Below are 27,881 nucleotides of genomic sequence, written 5' to 3'. Positions count from 1 at the left end.
CAGACACCGTTCGTACCGTGGGAGAGGGTAGCCCTGGACTTTGTCACAGATCTACCCAGCTCAAGGGGCAAGACGGCAGTGCTCGTGGTAGTGGACCTGTTCACCAAGATGGCCCACTTCATTCCGTGCGCGAAGGTGGCCACGGCCGAGCAGACCGCTAAGATGTTCATAGACCACGTGTTCAAGGTGCACGGCCTACCACGGTCTATTTTGTCCGACCGGGGGCGCCAGTTCATCTCCAACTTCTGGCAAAAGCTGATGGGATTCCTGAACGTCAAGGTCAGCCTGGCGTCGGCGAGACACCCGCAAACTAACGGGCAGGCGGAAAGGGTCAACGCCATCATGCAGCAGTACCTGAGATGCTACGCGAACCAGCAGCCATCGACCTGGGTGGACTATCTACCGTTGGCCGAGTTTGCCTACAACAACACGAAGCACGGGTCCACGGGGGTGACCCCATTTTTTGCCAACTACGGGAGGCATCCCAGAACCTTCCCGGGTCTGGACACAGTGCGGGAGGGGGAGCCACAGGGAGCAGAGGAAGTGGCAGCGGAGTTGCAGGAGATCCACGAGCAGCTCAGGAGGCAGTTAGAGTTGGCAAAACAGGCTTACAAAGTGCAGGCAGATCGACACAGGAGGGTTGGGGAGGACATCCAGGTGGGAGACTGGGTCTGGTTGGCAGCACAAGCAGTTCCAGCCAGATCGTTAGCCAAGAAGAAACTAGGGCACAAGCAACTAGGGCCTTACCAAGTAGAGGCGCAGATCAACCCAGTGGCCTTCCGGTTGACACTCCCGGAGGGTTCCAGAATGCACCCGGTCTTTCATAGATCAGTGCTCACGCCCTACAGAGAGCCCCACAGGTTTCAAGCACCGGGGAAGGCGCCAGACCCGCTCAGAGAAGCGCCCAAAAAAGGGGGGTCGCCGAAAGGGGAGCCACTTAATGAAGCCACTGAGATTTTAGACTCAAGGTGGGGGGAGGACGGGATTGAATATCTTCTCGCCACGGAGGACACCCCGGCCAGCGCCAACAGGTGGGTGCCGGATTACGCAGTGGAAGAGCAGTTGCTCAAGGAAGAATTCCACACACTTTTCCCGCACAAGCCTATGCCGGCGGGCTTTTTCGAGGATTGTTTGTTCACACCCACACTCTCGGCCAGCACTTTCCGGGGTTTCTCGTCAGCTGAGGACTCGGCTCCGGGAGGCAGCTCTCCGGAGGGATCACTTTCAGGTTTTGGCACGGGGGGATCTTATTGGTGGGAGGACCAACCCGAGGTGGGCTGGCGCAGAGACATGCCGAAGGGGCCCTGGGAGGTGGACCCCCATCAAACAACAGGGGGAGGAGGGCTCTTGGGTGATTTGGGGTCGAGCGCAGATTTCGAGCACACCGCGCAGGAGATGGAAGCGGAGGAGGTCGTCGTCGACGAGCCCATGGGGGACTTCCCGGACTTATCTCGATGGTTGCAAGCCTCAGGGGACGAGCTGTATCCTGGACTCACCCCTACAACAATGGAGCACCCGGAACCCGCACCGGAAGAGGGGGAGGGGGGAAGGGGGGGCTTCGAGGGGGGGATGGATGTCAGGGGTTCAGAAGGAGAGACACAGGAGGGGGAGCAAATGGAGAGTGAGGAGGAGGAGTACGAGGGGGGCGCAGGCAGTGACAGTGGCCAGAGTTATTCCACAAGCCTCTCTAGCGAATCGGAGGACTCACAGAAGGGAGCGCCGGTGGCCAGAGCAAGGGAGATTCCAAGGGAGAAACCTCAAGAGGGAGGGGCCAGCGGGGAGTCTCTGAACAGCAGCTGGAGATCAGGGCCAGCGTCTCCACCAGAGCGCAGTGGGGAGGGGGAGTCCCAGGAGTCGGGACCAGTGTCCTCACCACCAGAGGGAGGAGAGGAGTCAGGTTTGGCAACACCCACATCAGGAAGCGGGGAAACGGTCAGAAGGAAAGTCACCGGCTGGGCGCGCGCGCCAAGTTCAAATGTACAGGAGCGCGGCACAGCGGGGAGCCCGGGAAGGGAGCCAGGTCCTAAAGCCCGCCGGAGGGAGGGGCAAGACTCAGGAGGCTCCGCGTCAGAGGAGTCCAGGAAGGAGGGAACCCCAGAGGGCAGAAGGACCCAACGCAGGAAAGAGCAGCGCAAGAGGTGGAGCCAGGCTAGAATCTTAAACTGGTGTGGGTGGAGCAGTGAGTCAGAGGGGACTTAGCCGGTCTAGCGTTAAGACGTGGGCCTGCGCGCCCAGAGCTTGGAAATGGAAACTAAACTTCAATAAAGACTTTTGTATATAATATCCACTGGGCGTTGGTCCTCTGTGAGCTGGGACCTAGCGGCAGTCCTGACAGTATTCTATAAATAAATTTATTGATTTTCCAAACAGTTATACAATTTTACCCAAAATACAACAAATTGTTTCTTTTTTGAACTTCCTTCAGCGTCTCTGACAATCATCCGTATTTATAACTTTGGTTACACATTCCCTTCTTTCGTATTGCCATTATACTTCCCTTCTCCCACTATTTCATATTAACAATACTTCTCCATTTTTACATAGACATAGTATTCTAAGTGTGGTCTGACCAAGACTGGCACTGTGGTCTAAGCCACTGAGCCTAGGGCTTGCTGATCAGAAAGTCAGTGGTTCAAATACCCCACAGGGTGAGCTCCCGTTGCTCGGTCCCTGCTCCTGCCAACCTAGCAGTTCAAAAGCACGTCAAAGTGCAAGTAGATAAATAGGTACTGCTCTGGCGGGAAGGTAAACGGCGCTTCTGTGTGCTGCTCTGGTTTTGCCAGAAATGGCTTAGTCATGCTGGCCACATGACCCAGAAAAACTGTCTGCAGACAAATGTCAGCTCCGTCAGCCAGTAAAGCGAGATGAGCACCACAACCCCAGAGTCGTTCGTGACCGGACTTAACTGTCAGGGGTCCTTTACCTTTACCTTTACCTTTTTTATGACTTCCCTTGATCTGGACACTATACTTCTGTAGATGTAGCCTGGAATAGCATTAGCATTTTTGCTGCTGCATTACACTGTGGACTCATGTTAAGCTTGTGGTCTACTAAGACCCCTAGATCATTTTCACATGTACAATGATACCTCAGGTTAAGTACTTAATTCGTTCCGGAGGTCCGTTCTTAACCTGAAACTGTTCTTAACCTGAAGCACTACTTTAGCTAATGGGGCCTCCTGCTGCCTCTGCACCGCTGGAACACGATTTCTGTTCTTATCCTGAAGCAAAGTTCTTAATTCGAGGTACTATTTCTGGGTTAGCAGAGTCTGTAACCTGAAGCGTATGTAACCCAAGGTACCAGTGTACTACTAGTAAGCCAGGTATCCCCCCCCCCTTTTATATTTGTGCTGCTGGTTCTTCCTGCCTAACTGCAGAACCTTCCATTTGTCCCTACTGAAATTCATTTTGTTAGCTTGGGACCGGTTCTCCAATCTGTTAAAGTCATTTTGAATTCTGATTCTGTCTTCTGCAACATTGGCTTCCCCACCCCCAAAAAAGTTTGGTGTCACCTGTAGATTTGATAAGCGTCCCCTCAATTCCTTCATCCAAGTCATTTATAAAGATGTTGAACAACTACTGGCCCAGGACAGAACTTTGTGGCACCCTTTGTGTCCAGATTAGACCGAGCCCAACAATTATTGGTGAATAATGGTAACAAAGGTCTGTATAGTTAAAGCTATGGTTTCCCCAGTAGTGATGTATGGAAGTGAGAGCTGGACCATAAAGAAGGCTGATCTCTGAAGAATTGACGCTTTTGAATCCTGGTGCTGGAGGAGACTCTTGAGAGTCCCATGGGCTGCAAGAAGATCAAACTGATCCATTCTGAAGGAAATCAGCCCTGAGTGCTCCCTGGAAGGACAGATCCTGAAGCTGAGGCTCCAATACTTTGGTCACCTCATGAGAAGAGAAGACTCCCTGGAAAAGACCCTGATGTTGGGAAAGATGGAGGGCACAAGGAGAAGGGGACGACAGAGGACGAGATGGTGGGACAGTGTTCTCGAAGCTACGAACATGAGTTTGACCAAACTGTGGGAGGCAGTGGAAGACAGGAGGGCCTGGCGTGCTCTGGTCCAGGGGGTCACGAAGAAGCGGACATGACTAAACAACTAAACAACAACAATGGTAACACTCTGTCACAGCTTCGGCGGAGTAGGGATACCCCCACGTCGTGATAAGGCATGCCTAGAGTACTTGCTGTTCTCCAAGCACCACCAGAAGCATTCCTCTCCGCGACCCACCCACCCCAATCATAAGCCCCTAATAAGGATTTCAATATGGCTAATCTAATAATCGAAAGCAAACATTGTCATTTGTTTCAATCTGAAACAGATAGAAGGGTGAGTCACCCTTAACTAAGACTAATCCTATCTTACTGCTCCTTTTAGGGCCATAAAAACTCATGGCAATTACATCTGAAGGCTGTTTTGCCTTTTCTTGAAGACTATTTTAAAAAAAAATGCGGGGGGAGGATCTGTCATTTCGGTGATGCCTCATTAGGGGAATATTCAGACCTTGGAGACAGGGTGGACGAACCCCTAGCTATGGAATAGGAATAGGGTAGCAAAATGATGATAATGATGATGATGATGATGATGATGATGATGATGATGATGACAAAAGAAGGCATAAAATCCAGATAAGCTAATTGAGAAGGATAGCTAAAATTTTAGAAATGAATCTGTAATAAACAAAAATCTGCCGTTATTCCCTTATGGGACACAAGAGCCCTTATAGAGTCCTTTGTAGGTTCTCCATCAGTCAGAGGAAAAAAGCAGAGGCCAACCAGAGAATATTGAGAAGCAAAGCAGTTCGTAAGCCTGATCTTTATTGATCTGTTGCAACAGGGTGCTCCCCTCTCACGCAGGAAAGGAGGAGGACCCAGAACAAAGGTGTGCCTGCCCTTATATAGACATTTTAAATTGCCCACCTTGGAGTCTAAGACTACCCCCAGAAACATCATACATTCATCACAGAAGGGGTGTAGCTCAAGACCACCCCCCAGATACATCATACCTACATCACAGAAAGGACAGTCTACAACAGAAATCTGAGTGTGCTGTTTTACTCCTGTCTGGCAGGTTACCTGTTAATGCTTACTTGATTGGATACCCTGGGGAGCCTGGCCAGTCTTTTGTAATGACAAATACTTAGTTCCTGAGCCAGGTCACAGGCTCACCCTATTCATACACAAACATAGCTTAAGACAGGATTTGTGAAGGAAAAGACAATGGGGAGGCTTTTCCATTTTCTTTCAACCTTGCAGAGAAATGTTTGAGGTCAATTTGGGAGGGACAAAATGGTTTCAGGACTTTAAATTTTTTATTTCAACAACTATGAAATGAAAAGAAATACATTTTACCACGTGGGGTTGGAAGGATCCACCTAGAGGTTACTTTTTTGGGGGGGTCACTTCAAAGCTGGAGCCTGCCCTGACCCCAATTTTTTATTCCAAGAGATGGCAAATATAGCAGCTTTAAAGTGCTTTTCTCCTCCACGTTCACAATTCAGTCTGTGCCCATAAGGTCTGCCAGTCTGCATAGGATTGGCACGAGAGCTGCCAAGTCAGGAGCACCCCAGGTCCTGAGCTTTCAGGGCCCAAACCTGAGACCTAGGGGTGGCACCTTGGCAATGCCACATTGGGGGGGGGAGGCCCTGGCGATCCTTCTTTTGTGCTCCCTCCCACCACTGAGCCATAGAGACGGAGGTTAACTGGGAGAGGGGAGGAGGATGCAGAGGAGGACAGACCCCTTTTCCCTGAGAGTATATGGAGGCTCGGGTGTGAAATTCTTATATATATTTGAAAGCACAAGAGGAATGCCTGATCAAGTCTTCACAATGAGCCGTACAGATCAGGAACACCTAGCCCATAGGTTCCTCTTCCTCCTCTTCCTCTTCCTCCTCCTCCTCTTCTTCTTCTTTGGTGATCCCTCGTAGCCGAGTAAGATTGTCTCCCATAAACACTGTTTTAACAATGAGTCCGTAAGTGACTGTGGAGGCCAGTTCTGGATCCACACGTCCTTCCACAGTGGGGACATTGGTTTCTGGGCGGGAGTTGATCACAGTGTGGATTTGCCAAGCATGCCTTCCTCTTAGCATGTGTCTCCCTTACGTCCTGAGTTCGAGTGTCTTCAAAGCCCATGACACCTTTGGTCAAGGCTGTTCTCCAATTGGAGCGCTTGCAGGCCAGTGTTTCCCAGTTGTCGGTATTTATACTACATTTTTAAAGATTAGCCTTGAGACAGTCTGTAAGCCTCTTTAGTTGACCACCAGCATTACACTTTCCATTTTTAAGTCCGGAATAGAGTAGTTGCTTTGGAAGACGATCATCAAGCATCTGCACAACATGACCAGGGAGACAAAGTTGATGTTGAAGAATCATTGCTTCAACACTGGTGGTCTTTGCTTCTTCCAGTACACTGGTATTAGTTCACCTGTTTTCCCAAGTGAAGTGTAAAATTTTTCAGAGACACTGTTGATGGAACCTTTCGAGGAGTTGGAGATGGCATTTGTAAGTGGTCCATGTTTCACAAGCATACAGTAAGGTTGGCAGTACAATAGCTTTGTAAACAAGCATTTTGATTTCTCTGCACTTCAATCAGGAGAAAGCCACACTCGCAGAGTTCAGGCGGTACTGGATTACGGCATCAATGTTGGGGGTCGGATCCAGCCCATTCGTCTTCTAAATCCGGTCTGTGGATGGTCCGGGAATCTGCTTGTTTTTACTTGAGTAGAATGTATCCTTTTATTTAAAATGCATCTCTGGGTTATTTGTGGGGCCTGCCTTGTGTTTTTACATGAGTAGAACATGTGCTTTTATTTAAAATGCATCTCTGGGATATTTGTGGGGCATAGGAATTCGTTCACCCCCCCCCCAAAAAAATAGTCCAGCCCCCCCACAAGGTCTGAGGGACAGTGGACCGGCCCCCTGCTGAAAAAGTTTGCTGACCCCTGACCTAGCGGGGGAAATTAGGACACATGGCCACTTCTATTGGGGGCGGGATGTATCCCTGCCTAATTTGGAATCTGGGATATCATCCTCTGCCTTGAAACGCAATGAGTATATTTGTGCATTTGTGTTTTTGTTTTGGAGTCTGAATAGATCCATGCCCGTTGCTGAGCTGAAGTGGGCATTGTTATCTGAGCGGCACACTTGGCAGCGATTAGCGTCCTGCGCCCCCAGGATAGCGCTTCATTGTGACGGCAACGACAACCGCTTGGGTGTTTTGTTTCGTTTTGTCCTCTCCCCTTTTGCCAGCTCTTATCTGCTTGACACGGGGCCTCGGGTCCCACAAGTGCTCGTGGGAGACAAGGCGGGCTACGTGCAAGTCCCTCTCTTCCCCATTCCTTCGGCCTCCTCTCTCTTTCCCCACAGAAGGACGGCCGAGCCACTCCAGTTGTGGGCAGCGGAGAGGGGGGCAGGCGGGAGAAAAGAATGGCCATAAATAACAGTGGAGGAACCGGCAAAGAGCGCAGGCAGAGAAGGAATCAGGACCGGAACTACTTTTAATTAACAATTGAGGCACAGATAACAGTTCGCATCTAAATGCCAAAATGCTAATGCATGTCGCTTGGCTTCAGACAATATAATTGTCCCTTCCTTGTTTTGTTGCAGATCAGTGACAACCTGTCTCTCCTTGGGCCTCAAGATACTGGCCCCCGCCTCCCCTCCCCTCCAGATAAATAAGAGGAAAGCTTGTCAACTTCTCCCAATAAACAACAAAACCTTTTCAAGCCCCAGGCTCATCGCTGGATCCCTGCCAGTTCCTCACGCCATGCAAGGTCTGCTTGCGTTCTCCAACTTGGTGCCCTTCAGCTGTTTTGGGACGGCAGCTGGATTGTCGCAATGTGCTTTACGTGGGCCTTCCCTTGAAGACGACTCGGATACTTGAGTTCATCCAAAATGCAGCGGCCATTAAGATATCACATAACCCCTTTTTTTAAATGGCTGCATTGGTTGCAATTTCATTTCCGGGCCCAATTCAAGGTGCTCACATGAGTGTTCACAGCCCTAAATGACTCAGGCCCCAAATAATAATAATAATAATAATAATAATAATAATAATAATAATAATAATAATTATAATTATAATTATAATTATAATAATTTATTATTTATACCCCGCCCATCTGGCTGAGTTTCCCCAGCCACTCTGGGCGGCTTCCAATCGAGTGTTAAAAACAATACGGCATTAAATATTAAAAACTTCCCTAAACTGGGCTGCCTTCAGATGTCTTTTAAAGAGAAGATCACTGCTTATTTCCTTTACATCTGAAGGGAGGGCGTTCCACAGGGCAGGTGCCACTACCGAGAAGGCCCTTTGTCTGGTTCCCTGTAAACTCACTTCTCGCAATGAGGGAACCGCCAGAAGGCCCTCGGCGCTGGACCTCAGTGTCTGGGCAGAATGATGGGGGTGGAGATGCTTTGGGTCTACTGGACTGAGGTCGTTTAGGGCTTTAAAGGTCAGCACCAACACTTTGAATTGTGCTCGGAAATGTACTGGGAGCCAATGCAGATCTTTCAGGACCAGTGTTATGTGGTCCCGATGGCCACTCCCAGTCACCAGTCTAGCTGCCGCATTCTGGATTAATTGCAGTTTCCGAGTCACCTCCAAAGGTAGCCCCACGTAGAGCACATTGCAGTAGTCCAAGCGGGAGATAACCAGAGCATGCACCACTCTGGCAAGACAGACAGCGGGCAGGGAGGGTCTCAGCCTGCGTACTAGGTGGAGCTGAAAATACCTGAAAGACTGCCTCCTTCCCTGCAGACCTTCTCAGGTGCTGAGATCAGCAGAGGAGACCCTCAGAACCCCAGTGGAGGGGCTGGTCTAGGAGAGGACCTTCTCTGTGGTGGCCCCTAAGATGCGTAACTCCCTCCCCACAGAGGTATATCTGGCACTTTCACTGTATAGCTTCTGGCGAATGCTGAAGAAACACATCTTTATCCTGGCTTTTGACACGGGGTGTGCATTTTCAGGAACCGTCCTATTACTGTGATGTACAGTTATTTTAAATTGTTTTTGATATTGGGTTTTCATTGGTGTAACATACCCTGTGCCCACCCTGGGTGAAAAAACGGGGAAATAATAATAGCAATTTGCATCGGCCCCAGCTGGATCAGACCCAGAAGCAGTGAAGGAAGAATGAGCAGGGCATATTCATAAAGGAACACCCAGAAGGTGAAAGGGCACTCTTGAGACCCGCCACTCAGCTGGAAGTGGCTCACTGGGAGAGGAGGCCATTATGGTTGCTGTTTCTTACTGGGGGACAGGGGGTGGAGAGGTGGCGGGGAGGTCAGCAAGATGCAAACACACCAGCAGGAGAGGCAGATTGGGTCTGCCAGTGTGTTTGCACTGCACTGACCTCCTCACTACCTTAACAAGAATGTGAGAATATAAGAAGAGCCTGCTGGATCAAGCCAGTGGCCCAACTAGTCCAGCATCCTGTTCCCAGGGTGGCCAGCCAGATGACCTCATGGGAAACCCACAAGTAGGATTCGAGGAATGTTTGTGTCCCTCTCACAACATTAGACCCCATGGACATCCCATAAAGCTGGAATCTGGATGATCCAGGAAAGGTAAAGGAAAGGACTTCTTTAGATAGCACATAAACCCTGGAACTCCCTGGCTCAGGAAGCAGGGATGGCCACAAACCTAAAGGAAATGTAGAGGGACCCCTGACCATTAGGTCCAATGGTGGCCAACTCTGGGGTTGCGGCGCTCATCTCGCTTTACTGGCCGAGGGAGCCAGCGTACAGCTTCCAGGTCATGTGGCCAGCATGACTAAGCTGCTTCTGGCAAACCAGAGCAGCGCACGGAAACACCGTTTACCTTCCTGCCGGAGCGGTACCTATTTATCTACTTGCACTTTGATGTGCTTTCGAACTGCTAGGTTGGCAGGAGCTGGGACTGAGCAATGGGAGCTCACCCCATCATGGGGATTCGAACCGCCGACCTTCTGATCGGCAAGTGCTAGGCTCTGTGGTTTAACCCACAGCGCCACCCACGTCTCTGGCCACAAACCTAGGTGCTTTTAAAAGAGGATTAGATAAATTCATGGAGGAGAGGGCTATTGATGGCCACTGGCCAAGATGGTTACACTCTGTTGGAAGCAGTAATGCTCCTGAACACCAGTTTCTGGAAACTGCAGGAGGGGAGAGTTGCTCTTGTGCTCGGATCCTGTTTGCGGGTTTCCCACATGCACCTGGTTGTCCAATGTGAGAACAGAATGCTAAGCTAGATGAGCCCCACTAGGCCTGTTCCAGCAGAGCTCTTCTCAGTCGTGTAGCTTGGGGGTGGTCACACATTTTCTGGAGGAAGCCCAACCAGGCATACACACAACAGGCTCCCATCAGAGCCTGGCTCTGATATGTGAGAGTTGCCAAAGCAGCTTCCTTGTGCCCAGCTGCAAGCTCTGCTGCAGTTCCGCTCCTGGGTCATGTCTGACCCTGGGTGCAGAGTGGAGTGTTGGCTGCAGAGAGCTGCTGCCCCTCTCCTCGACTGGGCTGCACCATGAGCAGCTCGGCCACAGCGGACAGAGGCTGCCAACCAAAGCAGCTCCACCCCAGGTCAAGCCTTACCCAGGCAGGGAAAGGAGGCTGTGGTGTGCGAGGATGGGATGCGGGTGGCGCTGTGGTCTTAACCACTGAGCCTCTTGGGCTTGCTGATCAGAAGATTGGTGGTTCGAATCCCCATGACGGGGTGAGCTCCCGTTGTCCGGTCCCTGCTCCTGCCAACCTAGCAGTTCTAAGGCATGCCAGTGCAACTAGATAAATAGGTACCGCTGTGGCAGATTGGGTCTGCCAGTGTGTTTGCACTGCACTGACCTCCTCACTACCTAACAAGAATGTGAGAATATAAGAAGAGCCTGCTGGCGCTGTGGTCTTAACCACTGAGCCTCTTGGGCTTGCAGATCAGAAGGTCAGCAGTTCAAATCCCCACAATGGGGTGAGCTCCTGTTGCTCTGTCCCAGCTCCTGCCAACCTAGCAGTTCGAAAGCATGTCAAAGTACAAGTAGATAAATAGGTACCACTGCGGCAGGAAGGTAAATGGTGTTTCTGTGCAATCCGGGTTCTGTCACGGTGTCCCGTTGCTCCAGAAGCAGTTAAGTCCTGCTGGCCACATGACCCAGAAAGCTGTCTGTGGACAAATGCCAGATCCCTCAGCCTGAAAACGAGAAGAGTGCTGCAACCCCATAGTCTCCTTTGACTGGACTTAACCGTCTAGGGGTCCTTTACCTTTACCTTTTACCATACCCAACCAGCATTCCACGTGGGCTGACCATGTACTGCAGAACGTGCCCCAGGATCTTCCCCAACTTAAACTTGGGCATTTAATTCACCAGTCAAAAAGTCTCCCTTTCCTGCCTGGTAAAGCCCTCCAGCCTGGCATAGCTTCCTGCAGCCCAGCTAAGATCCGCTTTCCCCTGCGCGTGCTTCATTTAAAATTAAAATAGAAGACAGACGGAGGGAGAGAAATGCTCAACTCCCAGCAATGCCTTATCGGGACAAAGAGTCCACAGCTGAACAAAAGGACATGAAGAGAAAGAGATTAGAGGCAGGCATTTTCAACAAATATCTTCCTCTGTCACACACGAGGCAACATTCCCCCACACTCTGCAGGTTCCTTTGGACTTTATCAACGGCATCTTTCAAAATGTTGCTCAGCTTGTGCAAAATCCCCAGCAATCCCCCCTCCCCTTTTCTTCTAGAAATCAGCTCAACACATGGAGTAAAGGAGAAGCTGGGATGCTGCAGTGGACCGCTTACATGGTCCTAGACCATGGGTAGGCAAACGAAGGCCCAGGGGCTGGATCCAGCCCAATCGCCTTCTAAATCCAGCCTGCAGATGGTCCAGGAATCAGTGTGTTTTTACATGAGTAGAATGTGTCCTTTCATTTAAAATGCATCTCTGGGTTATTTATGGGGCATAGGAATTCGTTCTCCCACCCCCCAAAAAAATATAGTCCAGCCCCCCACAAGGTCTGAGGGACAGTGGACTGATCCCCTGCTGAAAAAGTTTGCTGACCCCTGTGACCTAGACCTTTCATAAGTTGTGGACAGTGGCGGAGGAAGCCTCTCAGACAGCTGGGGTGGTACGCTTGGGGCAGGGCGAACCATCCGTAGGGGTGGGGCAAACTTCCCATAGGGGCTAGGGACAGGCTAGAGGCAGCAGCACATGTCCCAGGGGGGTACTATTTTGGTGGGGAGCGTCCCAGTGGGGTGAGCCAGCAGCGAGGACTAAGCTCAACCCCCTGAATCTCAGGATTCACAACTAAGAAACACAAGGCTGTGCTCTGCAGATTGGGGGTGGAGGTTGGCAGTGGAGCAGATTCTGGCACCAGGAGAATCAGATGTACAGCTTAGGTGTACATATGGGGATGGAGCAAATGGGAAAAGCTCTTGAGCCACTCTTTGGACTCCCCATAGGCCAGGAATCCTCAAACTTTCTATCTTACGTCGACCCAAGGCCTACTCTTGAGGAGGCTCACAGAGGATATTGTGGTGGGTGCAGAAAAGGAATTTGGACCATCTCATGATTGATAATAGACTGCCGGGGTAACCTCAGCCAGAAAGCCACGACTGGCATCAGAGTGTCTTCTTCTTTCAAGTGTCCAATTACAGTGGTACCTCAGTTTTCGAGCCTCTCAGAAGCTGAACGTTTCCGTTTTCGAGCACCAAAAACCCGGAAGCCATTGCTTCTGTTTCTGAATGCGCCTCAAAAGTCAAACAGCTTCTGCTGAGTCCACCCCCCACTTTTCTCCATTGAAATTGCAGACCGTCCTTTGTGCCTTGGTTTTCGATCGTTTCAGAAGTCAAACGGTCTTCTGGAATGGATTGTGTTCGAAAACCGAGGTACCGCTGTAGTGGCAATTATACCTACCAATCAAAAAAGGCATTCAACCTCCTTCAGAACAGGACAGAACCCAGAAGATGTAGGCTCTGAAAAATAATTGCACTCATCCCTCCTGACTCCCACCACAAGCAGTCTGGATCCGTTCCCAATAATACCATTTAAAAAAAAAACACACACACACACACATCATTACATATACAAATCCGAATGCTGTGCACATGGAAGACATTTTGTGTTTGGCAGAGGAGAGGGAACTGGAAAAGAGGAAGAGACTTTGTTTTTTCCCTTCTAGAGTCATGAGAGCTGCATAAAAGACTCAAGATTAAAGCCTTTGAATAGTTTGGCTATCAAATACTACATGGTTTTTGTTTGCTTTAGTGCTTCCAGCAAGGGGGGGGGGGAATGGTGAGTTTTTTTAATATACCTGAAAGAGATTTGCTCTCCTTTCTCTTCTCTCTGTGAGATGAGAGGTCCAGGTGGAATGTTTCATAAGACTAGATGCTTGACATGATTGCCTCTATTATGTGTCCCTTTGTAACGATGGAAGTAGCCGTGGCAAATTTCACAAGAGAGTTTGAGAAAAAGGGACTCCTGAGAACCTGGGACAACTACAGACATACGTACTGCTGCAAGCCACCCCAATTTTCAAGCACAAGAGATTCCAGGAGTCCAACGTGGCTTACCCGGGGTTCCTGCTACCTTTTGGAAGTCAGGTACAGAGAAGACTGTGGTGTCTTTATGATATATGGTTTATTTATATGTATATACAACCTGAGCCTGGGACGTGGGTGGCACTGTGGGTTAAACCACAGAGCCTAGGGCTTGCCGATCAGAAGGTCAGCAGTTCGAATCCCCACGACGGGGTGAGCTCCCGTTGCTTTGTCCCAGCTTCTGCCAACCTTGCTGTTCGAAAGCACATCAAAGTGCAAGTAGATAAATAGGTACCGCTCCGGTGGGAAGGTGAACGGCGTTTCCGTGCGCTGCTCTTGTTCGCCAGAAGCGGCTTAGTCATGGGGGCCACATGACCCGGAAGCTGTACGCTGGCTCCCTCGACCAGTAAAGCGAGATGAGCGCCGCAACCCCAGAGTTGGCCACGACTGGACCTAATGTTCCGGGGTCCCTTTACCCTTTACCTTACAACCTGAGCCTATGATGGAGGTGTTCAAGAGGGTCTTGTTTCACCCGTAGATGCAGATTTGGATGCAAGCAGATACCAGAGCCTCTCTCAGCTTGCTGCCTTCAACAGCCTGCAACCTTTTTCCATCATGGCCATCTCTAAAACTCTACCTCAGACTCTCCCTTTGTCTTCTAACTAACCCTGAGTTTAAGGAGGGGCACTGTTCTGTATCCATGCACTGCTCTGGTTTCACCAGAAGCGGCTTAGTCATGCTGGCCACATGACCCGGAAGCTGTACACCGGCTCCCTCGGCCAGTAAAGCGAGATGAGCGCCGCAACCCCAGAGTCGTTTGTGACTGGACTTAAGTGTCAGGGGTCCCTTTACCTTTACCTTTTAATGGCTCATCCCCTTCCTTTTGCTCTCCTAATGGCTCATCCCCAGGTGACTTCCTCATCAGGAAACTGGTCTGGCTTATATTTTAACATTTGCTAGATCCAGGGCTTCGGTGTCTGGCACTCAGAAATGCAGGGAGGCTAAAACCGATGACACAGGGATGTATGGCACCCATAAACTCATAACGATGCATAATACATACATACATAATTATAATTGTATGCTGTCTTTCCACAGTTCAAACCATGCTCAAGGCAGCTTGAGCATGAAAAAAATGCATACCCATAACATATCAAAAGTCAGGAAATAAATAAAACTGAAATCCTCGGATGAATGACAGTATATAAATTTAATAAACAATAAAAATAATAAAAATGCAATAAAAATAATAAAAATAATAAAAATACAAAATGAAAGCAAACAGAGCAGTTCTTCCAGGTCTCACAGCCAAGATAGCAACTAGAGGCAGAGGGTTGAACAGAGAGCAATTGTACTGGGAAACTACTATTTCCTTGTAGTAGGATAAGATACCAATTGCCCTGAGCAACCACCACAGCAGCCTGAGGAAAATGTGACTCGCTCTCTGCTACACTGCAGTGCCCCCACTGCAGATGGCCCAACAGGGTATTGCAGCCATCAGCTCAGTGATGAGCAGACAACCCAGGAAGCCAAGAGGGCTGCAGGTAGTCCAATAAAACTGCCGACTGTGGCCTGGCTGTTCAGTCTGAGCAATACATCTCTTCCCAAAGCAAATTTTCTTGCAGCATCATGGGAACACTGGCTGCCATTGGTTCAGCTGCTCTGATGTCACAGAAGGAAGCCCTGCAGGTCTGTAGCCAGGCAGCTTCAGGGTCAAGAAGAAAGCTTTAGCATTGAAAGTTCATCTCCAGTCTAACATGGTAAACAGTGTGTGCCTTTTTCAAAAGTTTCAGGCCTTGGAGTTTTCCGCTGCTAGATTGGTTCCCATTCTCCTTGCTCAGACATCAAGGGCAGCTTCCAAACTGGTGCCCCGTGTGCGAGGATTTGATGCTCAAAAACAAACCCACAAAGCAAACCCCTCCAGGGAACACCAACCCCTCCACCGCCAAGACGCTCAGAGACTTATCAGGGGCGGAAATTACAAAGCCAATTTTTTATCTTTGTTCAACAGTCCCTGAGACCCTGCCGTGCTTCTCATTCTGAGTTGCTTTAATTTCTGATCCATTAAACTCAGAGTGTTTGGAGCGTCATGAAAACCATTCAGTTTATCAGCATCAGAGCCTCAGGAGAGAGGAAGGTGTTTCGCAGCTCAGGTCGACCTCTTCTCTTCCCCCGTGATGGTGATGACAAGAGGAGAATTACATTCTCGCAGCTTCAGCCCGGCTGCCTGGGCCGACAACCACTCTGATCCGAGATCTGATAAATTAGGAATCCGCAGCCTCAAAGACTTCCAGAAGAGAGAGAGAGAGAGAGAGAGAGAGAGAGAGAGAGAGAGAGAGGGAGGGGTCCATGATGCACAAGGCCGATAACATTATGCTAATGTTTGAAAAGTACTTGTACACTGGACTGGATTCAAATAAAAGCCAAGGAAATTCTTCAAGAGTTTTTTCACAAGCAGAAATGTTAAAGACTTCAGGCACTTAGAAGGGCATGGCGGGAGGGAGAGACAATTAGAAATCACAGAGACAGTGGCGTGGTGTGGGGACCAGGGAGGCCATGGCCCCGGCGCAGAATTCCAGGGGCGTAACCAGGTGCCCCCATGCAGATGCCAGCTTCTGCCAGGATTATTATTAATTATTATTATTATTTATACCCCGCCCATCTGGCTGGGCTTCCCCAGCCACTCTGGGTCGCTTCCAACAAAATATTAAAATACAGTGATGTGTCACACATTAAAAACTTCCCTAAACAGGGCTGACCATAAAGAAGGCTGATTGCCGAAGAATGGATGCTTTTGAATTCTGGTGCTGGAGGAGACTCTTGAGAGTCTCACGGACTGCAAGAAGATCAAACCTCTCCATTCTGAAGGAAATCAGCCCTGAGTGCTCACTGGAAGGACAGATCCTGAAGCTGAGGCTCCAAGACTTTGGCCACCTCATGAGAAGAGAAGACTCCCTGGAAAAGGCCCTGATGTTGGGAAAGATGGAGGGCACAAGGAGAAGGGGACGACAGAGGACGAGGTGGTGGGACAGTGTTCTCAAAGCTACCAGCATGAGTTTGACCAAACTGCGGGAGGCAGTGGAAGACAGGAGTGCCTGGCGTGCTCTGGTCCAGGGGGTCACGAAGAGTCGGACACGAGTAAACGACTCAACAACAACAAAACAGGGCTGCCTTCAGATGTCTTCTAAAATTCTGGTAGTTGTTTTTCTCTTTGACATCTGGTGGGAGGGTATTCGACAGGGTGGGTGCCACTACCGAAAAGGCCCTGTGCCTTGTTCCTTGTAACTTGGCTTCTTGCAGCGAGGGAGCCGCCAGAAGGCCCTCGGTGCTGGATCTCAGTGTCCCCTCTTGCCCTGGCAAAAGTGGCAGAGCAGCCCATGAGAACAGGAGGCAGGACTAGATGGGTCATTGGCCAGGTCCAGCAAGATCTTCATATGATCTCACCTTGGTGGCTCTGCTAGGTCGATGGGTGGTCCAAGAAGTTCTCAGAGCAGATAAGGGTGTTTGCAAGAGGGTTAAAGCAAGTCCATTGTTCTTCTCCACAAAGTTTACTGAAAATCTACTGACTCCAGGCCTGCTCTACTACAGGCAATATCTGTACAGTGGTACTGTTTAAAAACCAGATTCCAAGGAAATGAGGTCTTCTTCTTTAGTGATCCCTCGTAGCCGAGTAAGATTGTCTTCCATAATCACGGTTTTTACAATGAGTCCGTAAGTGACTGTGGAGGCTGATTCTGGATCCACACGTCTTTCCACAGTGGGGACATAGGTTTCCGGGCAGGAGCTGATCATGGTGAGGGTTTGCCAAGCGTGCCTTCCTCTTAGCACGTTTCTCCTTTGCAACCTGAGTTCGAGTGTCTTCAAAGCCCATGACACCTTTGGTAAAGGCTGTTCTCCAACTGGAGTGCTTGCAGGCCAGTGTTTCCCAGTTGTCGGTGTTTATACTACATTTTTTTAGATTTGCCTTGAGACAGTCTGTAAAGCTATTTTGTTAACCACCAGCCTTATGCTTTCCATTTGTAAGTTAAGAATAGAGTAGTTGCTTTGGAAGATGATCATCAGACAGAGGAAAACAAGACAGTGATGTTTGAAAACCAGCCCGTGTGCGGCGCTGGCTTGCCAGATGCAGCTTGTCACACTGGCCACATGACCTGGAAGTGTCTTCGGACAGCGCTGGCTGGCCCCCGGCCTCTTAAGCGAGATGGGTGCGCAACCCTAGAGTCGGACACGACTGGCCCATACGGGCAGGGGTACCTTTATCTTTAATGCAAAAATCCCGAGGATCCATGTGGATCCGTGCTTTGTAACCACGGTCTTGCACCATTGCAACCCCAGCAAACAGTGGATGCATGATTTTTTGGGTGCAGGCTGTAGCCATGGACATGCTATGTGATCTGATTTTGAATTTGGGGTAAATCTGGGGTAACCCAATGCAAAAATCCTGAGGATCCATGGGCTTTTACCTCCCCCCCTCCCAGGCAGCCTCTGCTGTTGTTGTTGTTGTTTAGTCGTTTAGTCGTGTCCGACTCTTCGTGACCCCCTGGACCAGAGAACGCCAGGCACCTCTGTCCTCCACTGCCTCCCGCAGTTTGGTCAAACTCATGCTGGTAACCTCGAAAACACTATCCAACCATCTTGTCCTCTGTCGCCCCCTTCTCCTTGTGCCCTCCAGCCTCTGCTAGAGTCCCTTATCTCTCTTCCAATCCTACCGATCAGCTGTTTCCTTTCAACACTCCCTTCCCTCTTATTTGCCTTAGTATCTTTTCCTTAGCTGGAGCAATTTTTTGCACCTCCTTTTCTCCTAATTTCTCTCCTTATTGCTTTAGTCTTCCTGTTTCCTCCTTTGCAAGTTTGCTGTCTTTACCTCCCCCCTCCCAAGCAGCCTCCTTTATCTCTAGCGTCCCTTATCTCTCTCCCCAATTGGCAAACGATCAGCGGCTTTGTTTCAACACCCCCTTCCCTCTTTAAAAAAAAAAAAAGCATGATCTGCTTTTTGCCCCTGGGCAATTTGGCTGCAGGGCCGACGCATTCACTCCATAAGATGCACAGACATTTCCCCTTACTTTTTAGGCGGAAAAAAGTGTGTCTTATGGAGCGAAAAATACGGTAAGTCACTGCACAGATGGGGTGACTAACTCCCTACCTGCCCCAGAACTGAATTAGAGGGCATTCCAGACAGGTCTCCTGGGGTCCTGCTCTTGCAAAGACTTGCTTGAATCCCACCCAATGATGCTTCTCAGAGTATTCTGCTCTGAAACGATCTCAGGCTTTGGGAAGACTTTTGGGGGAGCCAAGTCAGCAGGCGATGTCACAAGCAAAGGAGCGGAAGTCCATGTGTCCCGCAGATGGCAAATCTCTGTGCTTTCAGTATGGGAACAAAAGGCAAGGCGCTCGCATGAAAGGGAGAAAATGGGTAGCGTTTCGTGCAAGCTACGGTAAATGCAAATGAGCCCGGCAAATAAAGACGCCTTTCTCCTTGCAGTCAGGAGAACATTCCTCAATCCCGCTATCTTATATAAGACAATCATCGCCTTTATGTCTTTTTTTAAAAGGCCCTGTGTGCAGGAAGCATAATCTCTGCCATTTCCCAAAACTAAATATACTTGAGGGTTTTTCAACATCTGCGGGTTGTTGTTCTCTTCCTCTTTAGGATGAAAAATATTTGCAGCGTGAACTAATAGCCCCACTAAACTTTAAAAATAAAAACATGGGTTGCATAAGGAGTCCGTGTGAGGTGTGGATACAAGGTGGCAAACTCTTCTCTCTTTTTTGAAATCATTTTTATTTGATTTTACAAATATGAATTTATAACATTCCAAATACATATCCATTTAGAGAGAGTACTCTGATTCTTGAGACTTCCCCCCATCCCCTCCATGGGTCCTGTTGTCAACATTTACAAGTGCATATGATTCCATATTCTATATTTTATATCAATCCGTATTGTCCATGGTATTTGTTACATTACAAGTGGGTTTCAAATCCTGCTAGTCTTTCCATCTGCATGCAGTGGTCTCCTAGATAAGTTATAATTTTTTCCCCCATTCTTTTAAAAAAGTTTTTGTCCTCTTTGTTCCTGAGTTTTCCTTTCCTTCACTGGAGCTTTTTAAACAGAAGCTGGAGGGCCACCTGTCAGAAATTCTATAGCTGTGATTCCTGCTTTGGCAATGACTTGGACTAGACGACACTTGGAGTCTGAAATATACTCGGAGAGTGGATTTCATGCTCTTTATTCAGCTCATAGTGGTGAGGAGGGAATGAAAGTCCCCTCAAAGTATCTGCTTTATATACATTATTTAGACAATGGGCCCCACGTGATTGGCTAATTCCAGGATTCTCCTGTAGACCAATCAGGTTGCGGATTCCCTTCCACCTGGAGCTGGATTGGGTGGCTCCTGTGGACCAATCAGACTGCTGCATTCTGGATCCTATTGTTCTAGGACCAATCAGACTGCTGCATTCTGAATCCTATTGTTCTAGGACCAATCAGACTGCTGCATTCTGAATCCTATTGTTCTAGGACCAATCATACTGCTGCCTTTTGGATCCTATTCAACTCAGTACATAACAGGGTCTCTACAATTCTATGATTCCATAATTCTATTGTTCTAATGCTGGCCACTTTATTTGAGTCTGAGAAAATAATTTTAAAAAGAATACTATGCTGGGAAAAATAATGAATTTAGCGTTAAATTATCATATTGGCTGCGGCAAAGATTTATTTATTCCTCTGTGTTTTCAATTTGTTCTAACCTCCTGCTGTTATGTATTTTTAAACTGGCCCAGTTGCTTTATGCTACTCGCATGCTCCTGTTTTAATAATATAATTGGTGTCTTGCATTTGTTTGTATCTATTTTTTATTCTGTGTCTTTGATCTGGAATCATCCCTCGGGGTCCCTTTGAGGACTGCAAGGCAGGGTGGACATTTTCCAGAATAAAGCGTTATCATTCCAATGTATTATGAAAACCGACCAGTTATTTCTATGCATTAATGAATTGCTGGATTTCCCACCCTGGTTCCTACATAGTAATTCCCCTATTGATTATGATGCTCCCTGATTTCGGTGCCATCTAGAGGTGCTGCAAAATTCAACCTTCCTATTTGGGATGGAACTCAAAAACTGACTAAGGTGAAATCATTTTCACTCTGGAAATAAGTGGGCATCACCAGCAGGCAGCACCAGGGTGTATTTTTTTAAGTAGGGGAGTCTGATGCAAAGGAAAATATGGCATTTTCCTTGCATAGCTGTCAACCGTCCCTTATTTGGTGGGAAAGTCCCTTATCCCAGCGCCGTGTCCCGCTGCTGTCTCTTATTGATGATGTCCCTTAAATTTCCTGGGTTTCAAAGGAAGCAGCTCCTCTCCTTCCCTCCCTGCCGGCCAGGGAGGAGGGAGCCTCCAACTGTGTTGCTTGGCTGTGTTGCTCACCCAATAAGAAGTCTAAGAACGACTGGGGGGTGGAGCTTGCATGCCTTGTGCTGATCAAATCGGCCGTGTTGCCTGGGGACTCGCCTTTGCTCAGCACTTCCCAGCGGAGAGGTGATGGTGGTTTCCCTTGCTGCATCCCCTTTGCCGGGCTGCTGCTCTGTGGGAACCACTGCTTGAGGCTTCGTTTGGCTGCTGGCTGGGCTTTCTGCCTTTGGCTCGGAGGGGCTCAGAAGTTGAACATACCTGTGCTTGGAAAATCCCTTATTTTGGCTGCTGGTCCCATATTTTCAAATCTGTAAGTTGACAACTATGTTTCCTTGTGTCCCATGTACAGGAGCAGTTGAACAAAAACTTAAGAACCTAAGAAGAGTCCTGCTGGATCAGGCCACTGGTCCATCCAGCCCAGTGTCCTATTCTCATGGTGACTGACCAGCTGCCTGTAGGAAATCCACAAGCAGGATCTGCGCACAAGAGATCTCTCCCTTCCTTTGGTTTCCAGCAGCCAGTATTCAAAAGCATCTCTGCCTCCAGCTCAGGTACAGTATTTCTCAGCTACCTGAGGTGAGATCCTTCAAACACGAGTTGGTGGAGTGGAACCTGGGACCAAACAGGTGCCATTAACTCTGAGCTATGGCTCTGCTACTAGAAACACATGGCTACAAAAGTTGGGTGCGAGCTCCACTCCCTGCCCAGCAATAGCAAGATCCTAGGAAGATCCTAGGCACTCAACCAGGGTCTGTGTTTCTTTGGAGACTGTCGTAGCTTTAAGAAATATGGTTTGTTCACCTATTTACACATTCGGTCTGCATAGAGGGAGTCCAGATCTTACAGCTTGGTCCTTTCAAGAGGGGCTTGCCCCCCACAGCAGTGTAGACCCCGAAGTCCAAGGCATGTCTCTCAGCCTTCAGCCAGCCTGCCCAAGATGGATCCCAGTCTCTCTTCTCCCTTCTTCTTTCTAGAACACTATGCTAAAAACTCTCTTTTCCATCACACCCAGTTACCCTGGTAACCTTCCAAACCTCCAGTCTTTGTTCACACCTCAGAGCCAGGGGGGAAGGACAGTTCTCTTGCATTACCAATGGCTCTCAATTGCCCTGTATCGTTTCTTAATGGTCCTAGCTTGGCCAGCTCATTTTGCATTTGTTGTTGTTGTTGTTTAGTCGTTTAGTCGTGTCCGACTCTTCGTGGCCCCATGGACCAGAGAACGCCAGGCACCTCTGTCCTCCACTGCCTCCCGCAGTTTGGTCAAACTCATGCTGGTAACCTCGAAAACACTATCCAACCATCTCATCCTCTGCCGTCCCCGTCTCCTTGTGCCCTCCATCTTTCCCAACATCAGGGTCTTCTCCAGGGAGTCTTCTCTTCTCATGAGGTGGCCAAAGTACTGGAGCCTCAGCTTCACAATCTGTCCTTCCAGTGAGCACTCAGGGTTGATTTCCTTCAGTATGGAGAGGTTTGATCTTCTTGCAGTCCATGGGACTCTCAAGAGTCTCCTCCAGCACCATAATTCAAAAGCATCAATTCTTCGGCGATCAGCCTTCTTTATGGTCCAGCTCTCACTTCCATACATCACTACTGGGAAAACCATAGCTTTAACTATACGAACCTTTGTTGGCAAGGTGATGTCTCTACTTCTCAAGATGCTGTCTAGGCCTGTCATTGCCCTTCTCCCAAGAAGCAGGCGTCTTTTAATTTCGTGGCTGCTGTCACCATCTGCAGTGATCATTGAGCCATTTTGCATTAGGGTAGCCCAGAGATTCCTCTGCAGCTTGTATTTCTCCTTTCACTTCCCAAATAATCAAAATCCCACCATTTCTTAATTTCTAGGGTTTTTTGGGGAGAGCCCCCCCCCCCAAATCTATAAAAATACAAAAGCTAGTTTATGATGAGTCAAACCTCAGGCCCATCTATTCCAGTACAGTGGTACCTTGGGTTACAGACACTTCAGGTTACAGACGCTTCAGGTTACAGACTCTGCTAACCCAGAAATAGGACCTCAGGTTAAGAACTTTGGTTCAGGATGAGAACAGAAATCGTGCTTTGGCAGCGCAGTGGCAGCGGGAGGCCCCATTAGCTAAAGTGGTGCTTCAGGTTAAGAACAGTTTCAGGTTAAGAATAGACCTCCGGAATGAATTAAGTTCTTAACTCGAGGTACCACTGTACTGCCTGCTTTAACCGGCAGTAGATGTCTGAGACCTTTTGCAGGAACGCAACTTGACGGATACCCCTTTTCAACTGCAAGCTCTTGGGTTGAACCTGACGCCTTCTGCATATAATGCAACTGTTCCATCACGGGCTCCTCTTCTGAAAATGACCGCTCCCCACATCAAATGGGGGGGCGCCTTTTGCATGGTTGTGCACAGCCCCCCTGGACCCATGCAGCACCCGGCAGTACAGCCTGGCTTTGCCCCCCCCAGCCAGACACCTGGAGGTCTCTGCCTACCTCTGTCAGTTATCCTATCCCAGTTAGGGAGGCGTTGCCAGGAGATTTGGCCAGGTAAGGGGAGGGACCGCCCTGCCCACACAAAAGAGGGTGGAATTTACCTGAGAATCCTCAGTCGGCTGCAGAGCTTCTCCCACCCTGCCCTCCCTCAGTTAAGTTTTATTTTGCAGGTTAACCTCTTCACAGGTACGCAGGCGCTGCTACGTCAAGGTCACTGTTGAAGGGCTGGAAAGGAATTTTGGCAGGTTTTGCCTTCCCCATAGCAAAGCGTCACAACTTTGGCAGTTTCAGGCCTTGGGCGGAATCCGTTAGTCTATCTTCCCTAATTGGGGGGGGGGGGCGTGAAGCGGTGACACCCCCCCCGCGGCGGCGATCCCAGGGTTCCCCATTAATGGGGTTGTTTGAGGGGATGCATTGGCCGTACGCCAAGAGGTTGTCATTGGTCTCCCCTGCGACGATGGCGAAATGGGGGGGGGGCTCTCTGCTTGAACAGATGTTCTCCAGAGCCAGCCCAATCCCCACTCATTCTGGATAACCGGCCGGGGACTGGGAGGGATAAAGGCCCAATGTCTAAGCCAAGGTCTCTCTACATCTGAAGCTTTAATGAAGCTGTGGCTAATTTTAATCCCATAGCATAGTGTCTTGAATCATTATTCCACCCGGGGGTCACCTGGGGTTGACTCCGCCTGTCCATGCAAAAAACCTAACCTCCCTCCAGATGTTTGGGCTGCAACTCGAATCAGCCTGTGCTAACTAGGGCTGGTGGAAACTGTTTTCCAGAACTTCTGAAGGGCACCACATTGGCAAACGCTGGCTTAAGGGGCGGGAACTGATGCCTAGTGTTTCCAACTGGCTAAAGTACCTCTAACTTTTTTGCCGAATTGTGGCCATTATGCCTGTTTGCAAGCCGCACAAATTTCACCTTTGCATATGCTCACTGCCTGATCTTTATTTTCTTCCACATTGTTGAAAACAAAACACTGGCTGCATCAGATCTGATTGCAAAGTCTTAAATATCGACGATGGTGTCAGACAGAAACAAAGGACGCAGCTGGGTTTGCCGAAATGACGACGGTTTTCATCCCACTTGTAATTAGGAGCGGGGGGGGGGGAGGAAAGAAACAACCGTCTTTTTAAGCTCAGAAATGGAGCAAAATTTGATTGAGGTTCAGCAAGAAGGAATAAATATGGAAAGCAATTATGCCGTCTTGGTTGCAATTCACTGACGGCAACCTTATTTAAAGGCACGGGGGGGGGATGGATTTGGTTGCAAACAAAGAAAGCAGGGAAGAGATCAATGTTTCTTTCTCTTCCCCACAGTTAAATTAAACCAAATGGAATGACTGGGATGTGATGATGAATTGACTTTTGCTAAATAAATAAATAAATAACAAGTAAGCGAGCAGTGTCTGGGAAGCACAAAACTGGAGTGAATTGTGTGAAATTTGCTCTGGAGACCATCATCGCTTCCATAATTCCATTGATCATTTTGGTGGGACGTCAACAGTCTAATGTTAAAAAAACAGAGAAAGATCCACTCGTTGGATTTTCACTGTGGGTTAAAACTGTCAGGAGTTTCATTCTCTCTCGTGCTGCAGAATGCGCGACTACTAGATCACATGTTCTGTGTGTTGACATTCCATTCTTTGGAAGCATGGGGACAGAAGGAACTGTGCGCCACTTCCGTCTTCTTTGTTCTGTTCTGTTGCTGTGCTTTCTCAGAGGAGAAGAGACACGCCATGGTTGCTCTGTTTCTTCATTTTGATCCTGTAAATAAATCACTCCTCAGTCTCAGCTTCTGCTAAACTCTGCTGCTTGCTTGAACGTCCGGAGAGGTGAATTCTGTGCTCTGCATTCTGGACCAGTGCCAGGAGAAGACCGTCTCCCACCCAGAAGCACCAACAAAAACCTCATCTTGTGTGTGAAATAGTGAAGACTACTAGAGAAGAGAATACTAAACTTTCTACATGACTGATTCCCACCCCTACCCCATTTGCGAACATCCAATGAAGCTCAATGTTGCAAGATTCAGGACAGATAAAATAAATTTCTTCTCCATGCAGCACATAGTTGAAGTATGGAACTTGCTGCCATAGGGCCCAGATGCCCTCATAAGTATTTGCATCCCTTTCATGGATGTTGATATTACTGGTTTCCTGTTCATTGTACCAGTTGCCTCTCTGCTTTCACAGAGAGAGGATGTATATTCTTTTCTGTCTGCGTAGTTAGAAATAAAACTCTTAGCAATGTAGCTCATATTTCTCATCCTTCTGTTGCTTGTATACTCTGTGTAATAGGAACGTGCGTGGAGCCTCATCAAAGGCTTAGGTCATTAATCAATGTCAGAGGAGATTCCAGAGGACTCGACCGGAGGAGCAGCTCAGTCGTACGGAATTCCGACACAGGCTAGCAGGCAGGGCCTATTACTTACATCATAGGAGCCTACACAACACAAAAGACTGTTGCTGTATGTAGTTTTTATTTTATTTGTTTTTTTATGTTATATTTTGGAAATGTACATCCAGGGGTTTTTTCCCTTAATTTTTTGGGGACCCCCAAGAGAGAGGGAACCTAAGCTATGGCTTGTTTAGCTTATACGTAAATCCAGCACTGTTTGTGGATACCAGTTACTTGAAACCACAGCAGGGGAGAGTGTTTCTATTCAGCCACCGAAATGGACGTATTGAAATGGAGATGCAAAGAGGTTGAGGGAACATTTTCTCATATGTGGTGACTTGTAAAAGGGTAAAAGAGCATTGGGAAATGATTCATAATGAATTGAAAAAAATGTTTAAAAGCACTTTCCCAAAAAACCCAGAGTACTTTCTCTTGGGGATAATCCAGACTGAAATTCCCAGCTGTCAAAAAAGGTTATTTATGTATGCTACTACTGCGGCCCGTGTTTCGTTAGTCCCAAAATGGAAAATGAGGAAGGTCCCAACCAAAGAAGAATGGCAACTCAGTTGACAGAATATGCGCAACTTGCGGACCTAACATACAGAATAAGAGAACAAGAAGCAAGTACGTTTAGAGAAGATTGGAAAATGTTTATTGAATATATGGGAAATAACTGTACAGCTGAAAACTCTGGCAGCGTTAAGATAAATTCACCATGTAAATAAGTTTTGATGGATGTAGTAATGGAATACTGAATGGTATAGTTTCTGTAAAATATGCAGGGATTTATGATATGTAAAATGAACCATGGAAAGAGAAGAAGGGGAGTCATTGATATTTCAAGGATGTAAAAATGAGTGCTTTAAATTGTAAAACAGAAAATTTAATAAAAATTATGTATTACCAAGCCTAATATATTGTACAAGGTACATTGCAATTTACTAATGTTAAATAGACACAATTGGGGTATATCCAGTTTCTTGGAGTGGTCACCTGAATGATAAATCTGCTTCGCCCAGATTGTCATTTTATAATAATAATAATAATAATAATAATAATAATAATAATAATTTATTTATACCCCGCCCATCTGGCAGAGTCTCCCCAGCTACTCTGGGCGGCTCCCAATCAAATGTTAAAAACAGTACAGCATTAAATATTAAAAACTTCCCTGAACAGGGCTGCCTTCAGATGTCTTTTGAAGATAGGATAGCTGCTTACTTCCTTGACATCTGAAGGGAGGGTGTTCCACAGGGTGGTTGCCGCTACCAAAAAGACCCTCTGCCTGGTTCCCTATAACCTCACTTCTCGCAATGAGCGAACCGCCAGAAGGCCCTCGGCGCTGGACCTCAGTGTCCTGGCTGAACGATGGGGGTGGAGACGCTCCTTCAGGGATACTGGACCGAGTCCGTTTTTGGAATTCATGTGGCCCCAGTGGAAATGGTTGTGCTTAGCAGGCCTGTGTTATGAGCCCATCTGAAAGTGCCTCTGATTGCCCATTTTCTCCCATGGGGGGGGGTCATTCAGCTGCAGCCCTTTCCAAGCCAGGATAACTCTCTGGGCTTCCATTTAGAATGGCGTGCCTCTTTGACGCCAGCTGAACGCCGCACCGTGAAGACTGTGTTGGAAAACAGCTGATGAATGGGCCCTAACGAACATCGAGGAAATAGCAGGGGGAATCGGAGCTATCAGGCATGGCGTGATTCAATGCGGGCTTTCATTTCGAAGGCTCCACTCCGCCCCTCCAACCCGCCAAGATGCTTTACATTTTAATGGGATTAATTACCTTGTGGGAATCAAAGTGCGCAGGGAATTGCCAGCGACAACAAAGGTTTAATGGTCTATTGAGCACAAGTTGAATTAATTGGGTCGGGGCGTTTATTGGCATTAAGGCATAAGGCTATCCAGCTAAAGGGGGTTCCCGTGACTCCCCACTTGCCAGTGAGGGGGAGGGCTTTCGTTTTGTTTGCGTATTTATATGTCAGCTGAAAGGCGTGTTCATTCAAATGCAGATCTCTGCATGGCTACCGCTGGTATGGACCGATAAGGCTTTCTTGATAGGGACTAAATGGATACAAGGATGACGGTTTGGGTGGGGATGAACGTTAG

The sequence above is a fragment of the Podarcis gaigeae genome, assembly GCF_964106915.1.
Source record: "Podarcis gaigeae genome assembly, chromosome: 5".
NCBI classification, from domain to species: Eukaryota; Metazoa; Chordata; class Lepidosauria; order Squamata; family Lacertidae; genus Podarcis; species Podarcis gaigeae.
The sequence above is the reverse complement of the archived record's forward strand: the minus strand, read 5'-3'. Positions refer to the sequence as shown.